This window comes from Hemitrygon akajei, chromosome 5 (assembly GCF_048418815.1).
Source record: "Hemitrygon akajei chromosome 5, sHemAka1.3, whole genome shotgun sequence".
Classification (NCBI taxonomy): domain Eukaryota; kingdom Metazoa; phylum Chordata; class Chondrichthyes; order Myliobatiformes; family Dasyatidae; genus Hemitrygon; species Hemitrygon akajei.
Window position 1 is genome coordinate 20,734,650 of NC_133128.1, and position 6,380 is coordinate 20,741,029.

A 6,380-nucleotide genomic window follows, 5' to 3' on the forward strand; every position below is an offset into this window, starting at 1 on the left:
CCGAATAACCACATGTTAGAACAGTGGTGCGCAGAGCCAGTGATGAGCCAGAATCATCTGGCTTTTGAACCAGAGGGGTTAACTTCACTCGCCCCATCACCGAACTCTTCCCAAGACCTATGGACTCACTTGTGCTCTCGATACTTATTGCTAATTTATTTATTTTTTCTTTTGTATTTGCATGGCTTGTTGTCATTTGCACATCTGTTGTTCGTCTGTCCAGTTGGGTGCAGCTTTACATTGCCTTGTTAATGAGAGAGGTCAGAGAAGAATGGCCAGACTTTCATTGATTCTGTTGTGGTTCTTGGATTTTCTATGTATGCCCACAAGAAAACTAATCTCAGGGTTGTATATGGTGGCATACACTGCAATTACTTTGATAATAAATTGAAAGACTTTGAACTTTTGAACTTTGAAGATCATCTTTGTATGCACCACATGCAGAACCTAATAAAGTGGCCACTGATCGTGTCTGTGTAAGTGACAAAAGAATTGAAGGGGACTTGATGGATGTGTGAGAGAGAATATGTTAAATGGGGAAGTATGAAGGGTCTGATGAGATGGTTTCGCTTTGAACTGGCATGGACCCGATAGGCCATATAGCCCCCTTGTGAGTATTAAAGATGTTGAGTTTTTTTGTTCGGATAATTAAATCTGCTGATTCCAGTGATAAAGTGTGGTAACCAGAATGGAAAAAAAATGCAGAGAGCTGTGAGCTGGAATGTATTGGCTGAAAGGATGGTAAAAGCAGATTCAATAATAATGTTCAAAAGGAAATTAGATAAATATGTCAGCTGTCTTCTGTCATAATAATTGACTCTCTGGAACTTTTCGTACAGTACTGTGCAACAGTCTTAGGCACATACACTGTATTCAGCTCAGGTGCCTAAGACTTTTGCACAGTACTGTATTTGTCCACATGGAGCGGAGAGCGAGATTGTAGATCTGGCGGGAGCAAAGGATGTTAGGAATGGCAAGGGCAGAGCGGCGTGGGCGGGAAGTGGGACAGGAGTGTAGAGGTGGCAGACACACCCACCCCTGAGACACCAGGCAAGGTCATTTGATTCCAAACAATTGGTTTTTTTGATCATTACCGAATGTCTCTCTGGTGCTTCCTGCTTCCTCCCCTCTCCCTTCCCTTTTTGGTTCCATGGTTCCCCTCCTCCTGCCCCCTTCCCACTCTCAATCCACAATAGAGACCCATATGAGAACCAGGTTTATCATCACTCACATATTCATGAAATTTGTTTTTTATTTGCAGCAGCAGCAGTACAGTGCAAACATAAGATTACTACAGTACTGTGCAAAAATCTTAGGCTCCCTAGCTTTTCTAAGACCTTTTCACAGTACTGTAAGTGCAAATAAATTAATTCAAGGTGCAAAGGGTAAATACAGCCGAAGAGTTCATATATGGGCCAGGCAGTCATTCAAATGTTTTCTTGGCTGTAAAAATGTTCTGGCACAAAGTGAGCACAAGCACTAGCACACAGAGTCAGCTGGATGGAAAATCATAGGCAGACTGAATTGTGCATAAAGCACTTTCACAGACTTCTCAGCTATTTCAATCCTCCCCAATCTGATCAGAACTGGTTCAGAAAGTGCCTTTAGTACAAGGGGTACCGGTACACTAATTGGTCAGTGAAATTTTTCATTCTAACTGTCAAATATGATCATTAACCTAATAAAAAGAAAAAGAAATTCCAAGGTTTGCATTCATGTAATATAGCTACACAACTTCTCTTCACTTCACAACTGGAGTGCTCCTGTATTACATCTCTCATTCTCCTTCTCTGCCTTCTACATAAGGAAGCAACGCTTTACAGTACCAGCGACCTGGGTTCAATTCCTGCCGCTCTCTGTAAGGAGTTTGTACGTTCTCCCCATGGCCGTGTGGGTTTTCTCTGGATGCTCTGGTTTCCTCCGCAGAACAAAGAAGTAATTGAACTTTAATTTATCCTGTGATTTGGCTGGGGTTAAATCAGGTTGCTGGGCGATGTGGCTCAAAAGGTCGGAAAAGTCTGTTCCATGCTGCATCTCAATAAATATTCTGGATACCAATGTCCAATATGGATTCCAGTGTTAGAACACTAGTACCCCATCAGAATCACCAAGGCATCTGTGATTCTGTAGTATAAGCAGCTACTTGCTTCTCTCAGGATGAAGATGCCTCCCACTGTTTCTGTTGCCTCTCAGCTAGTCAGCCCATTGATGCTGCTCATCCCAGCTAAGTGCAGTCCGAAGCTGGGTATTCTAGGTCACTAGACCAACTCTGAGCAGCAACCAAATACATTTGTCCCAAAATCAGAGTCCGTTCACTCTTGAAACCTTCTATATCAAAGATCTCCACCACTTGGGCAATCCCATCTTCCCACATCTACCATCAGATGGGAAGTGTGCAAGTCTGAAATCCCACACCACCAAGTTCAAGAGCAACTATATCCCTTCAACTATGTAGTTCTTGAATCAATCGGCACAACTTTAATCACTGGAATATAGTGACACTATACTACTCTGATCACCCTGCACTTTGGTTCTGATTTGTGTCGTATATAATTTATGCTTCTTTTTCTTGTGATCACTGCTTCTGTGATGCTACGTGTCCATGATGCTGCTACAATTAAGTTTTTCATCATGTACTTGTGCTCATGACAATAAATTTAACTTTAACTCTGACGTTTTTAATTATGTGTATATCGCTAAAAGTGAACAAGCTTCCACTTTTGATAAACATGCCTTTCCATTCACGCTTGAAGGGGAATTTGTCATTCAGGAAGATGTATGAGACTGCAGATGCTGGAATCTGGAGTAGCAAGCAATCTGTTGAAGGAAAGCAGGATGAGCAGTATCTGCAGGTAGGAAAGGAACTGGCAATGCTTTAGGTCGGAAAACCCTATCAGGCACCAAGGGTTCAACCTGAATGTTGACAATTCCTTTTCCCTCACAGATGCTGCTCAACCCACTGAGTTCCTTCAGCAGATTTCTTGTTGTATTTGTCTGTAATACACGGCTCCCAAAGGGCACAGACATTCACCGAGGTCTGTCGTTCCTTTGTAGATTATTTCCAGGAAACATCTTCCATAACTGTTCATTACACAAGGAGGCTGCCAGAATCAAAATCAGAATCAGGTTAATTTCACTGTCTTATATAACGTTTTTCAACCACCTCTTCTTTTTCTCAGATCTGTCCATGTGCCTCTCCCCTCTCCCATGAGAGTCTGTCACACTTCTTCCACCACTGAAGAATGCACTCACTCCTTGCCAACTTTGCCTTGGAGCTGTAAGTGTGTTGATAGGATTGTGCTGTATCTCCCCACTCTCCTCTTCTTGGTGAGCTTCTGAGAGTCATTGTGTCATTCTGCATGGAAATTGTTCCTTTTACCCAACTAGTCCATGCCAACCAGAATTCGCTGCTGGGCTAGTTCTATTTTCTTGGTCTTATTTTTTCTTATTTAGAGATACAGTATGGCAGTATGGAATAAGCCCTTCAGGCAACCCCTAATTTAACCCTAGCCTAATTACGGGACAATTTGCACAGCCAAATTAACCTACTAACTAGTATGTCTTTGGACTATGGGAGAAAACCAGGGTACCTGGAGGAAACCCTTGCATTCCATGGAGAGGATATACAGAGGACACTAGGACTGAATTCCAAACTCCAATGCCCTGAGCTGTATTGGCTTTGCACTAATCACAATAATACCAGGGTGCCCCTATCCCTCTAAACATTTCTTATCCATGTACCTTTGAAATGTTTTTACTGTACCTGTCTCAACCACTTTCTCTGGCATCTCATTCCATGTACTGACCACCCTCAGTATGAAAAATGTGTCCCTCAGCTCCCTATGAAGTTTTTCTTCATGCTACTACCATCACACAGGAGATACACAGGTCTTACAGCACTGTGCAAAGCCTCAGGCACATATATATATAGCTAGGGTGCCCAGGAATTGTGCACTGTACTATATTTGTCAACATGGAGCAGAAAGGGAGTTTGTAAATGTAACGGGAGCAAAGGATGTTGGGATGGTGAGGGTGTGGTACAGGTGGCAGAGAAAGAGTGCTGGGTGGGGTGACGTGGGTGCAGACACACCCAGCCCTGAGACACCAGGCAAGGTCACTTAATTCCAAACAATTGGCTTATTAAAATAAAGGATCTTATGTTTTCCTGGCATATGTGATGAATTAGCTCTTCCCGGGCTTCCATCTGGGTACAGGTATTGATTTTAACCAACATTTTAATGACAAACCCTGCCATTTTCATCAGTGATGATGCCTAGGCATGTCTGGTCTGGTGGTGTGTATATATATATATATATATGTATATACCCCCAATTTTCCATCCCTCCTGATTGGCTAGCCCTTATCCAATCAGGCTTCCGCTGTCCCAGCTTGTTTACAATTGAATTCCAGTTCTTACTTACGAAGGTTGATTGATAAATTCATGGCCTAAGGTAGAAGGAGTCAATTTTAGAAAACCTAGCACATTTATTTTTCCTACATTTACACAGTTAGTCCAGTGGTCATGGCGCATATGGATCCCTTCTTTGTAGATGTTGGTATCTTGGATATCCAGAAGTGGTCCACAGCAGGGGTGATTGAAAAGTTCGTGGCCTAGGGTTGAAGGAGATGGGTTATTAACTTCAAACTTTCTGCGTTTTTCACTCAAAGAGTTGAACTGCACGTGCAGGCAATGAAAGCTGTATAACTCATCTCCTTCTGCCTTAGACCATTAACTTATCAATCACCCCTAATGTGGACAACTTCTACAAATAAGGGATCTGTATGCTCCACGACCGCTGGACTAATTGTGTACATGTAGGAGGGGACTATGTTGAAAAATAGATGTGCTAGGTTTTCTAAAATTGACTTCTACCCTAGGCCACGAACTTATCAATCTCCCCTCGTAGAATGAGACCTTCGGCCTTGTTGAAGTTATTTTTTCTCTTGTTTTATTTCAATGACTTCCTTCATCAGGTGATCCGAAAAGCCATTGGCCGGCACAGTAGTTTTGTGCCAATGATGCCCATCCTACGGCCATTGCGAATGCAATATTCTGCTGCTGCTGATATCTTGGGGTAACCTAAACAGATGCATCTCCTGTGCTCCTTGATGCGGGTTTGCACCGTGCATACCATCTGGTCGATATACACTGCTCCGAAACCACAGGGAGTCCTGTAAATGCTAGCCATCCTGAGTCCCATATCATCTTTGACCTGCATAGGCTGTGATTGGTTAATGATTATTACAGAATGTCTCTCTGGTGCTTCCCACATCCACCTCTCTGCCTTCCCCTTTTCCCAACCTGATTCCTCTCTCCCTGTCCCCTTCCCACTCTTCAGTCCACATTAGAGACCCATATCAGAATTAGGTTTATCATCACTCATATATGTCATGAAATTTGTTTTTTTGCGGCAGCAGTACAGAGCAATACATAAAATTATTACAGTACTGTGCAAAAGACAGGCAATCTAGCTATATATATGTGCCTAAGACTTTTGCATAGTCCTGTAGGTCCCACACTATCAAGTTCGCGGACAGTTATTACCCTACAGCCATTAGGGTCCTGGACCAGCATGGATAATTTCACTTGCTTCATCTCCGAAGTGATTCCACAGTCTATGGGCTCACTTTCAAGGACTCGATAACTCCTGTTCTCAATATAATCTATTTCCACAATTTGTCTTCTTTTGCAAATTGATTGTTGGTCTTTATTGATATATAGTTTATATAAATTATTGTATTCCTTTATTTTTCAGAATCTGAATCAGGTTTAATATCACTGGCATTTATTGTGAAGTTTGTTAACTTTGTGGCAGCAGTACAATGCAATGCATAATACTAGAGAGAGAATGACAGTAAATATGTATATATTAAATATTTAAATTAAATAGCTAGTGCAAAATATTAGGGAATAAAATAAAGTAGTGAGGTAGTGTTCATGGTTCCAGTGTCCATTCAGAAATTGGATGGCAGAGGGGAAGAAGCTGTTCCTGAATCCTTGAGTCTGCGTATTCAGGCTCCTGTACCTTCTTCCTGACAGTAGAAAAGAGAAGAGCAGAAGTCCTGGGTGATGGGGGTCCTTAATGATGGATTCCTCATTTCTGAGGCACCGTTCCTCGAAGAGGACCTGGATACTACGAAGGCTGGTGCCCATGATGGAGCTGGCTAATTTTACAACTCTCTGCAGCTTACTTCGATCCTGCTCAGTAACTCCACCCCACCCCATACCAGACGGTGATGCAGCCAGTTAGAATGCTCTCCACGATACATCTGCAGATATTTGCAAGTGTTTTCGGTGACATACCAAATCTCCTCAAACTCTATAAATGCCAGCAATAAAATTAATCTCCAGGTAGCGTATGGTGACATATATAGTACAT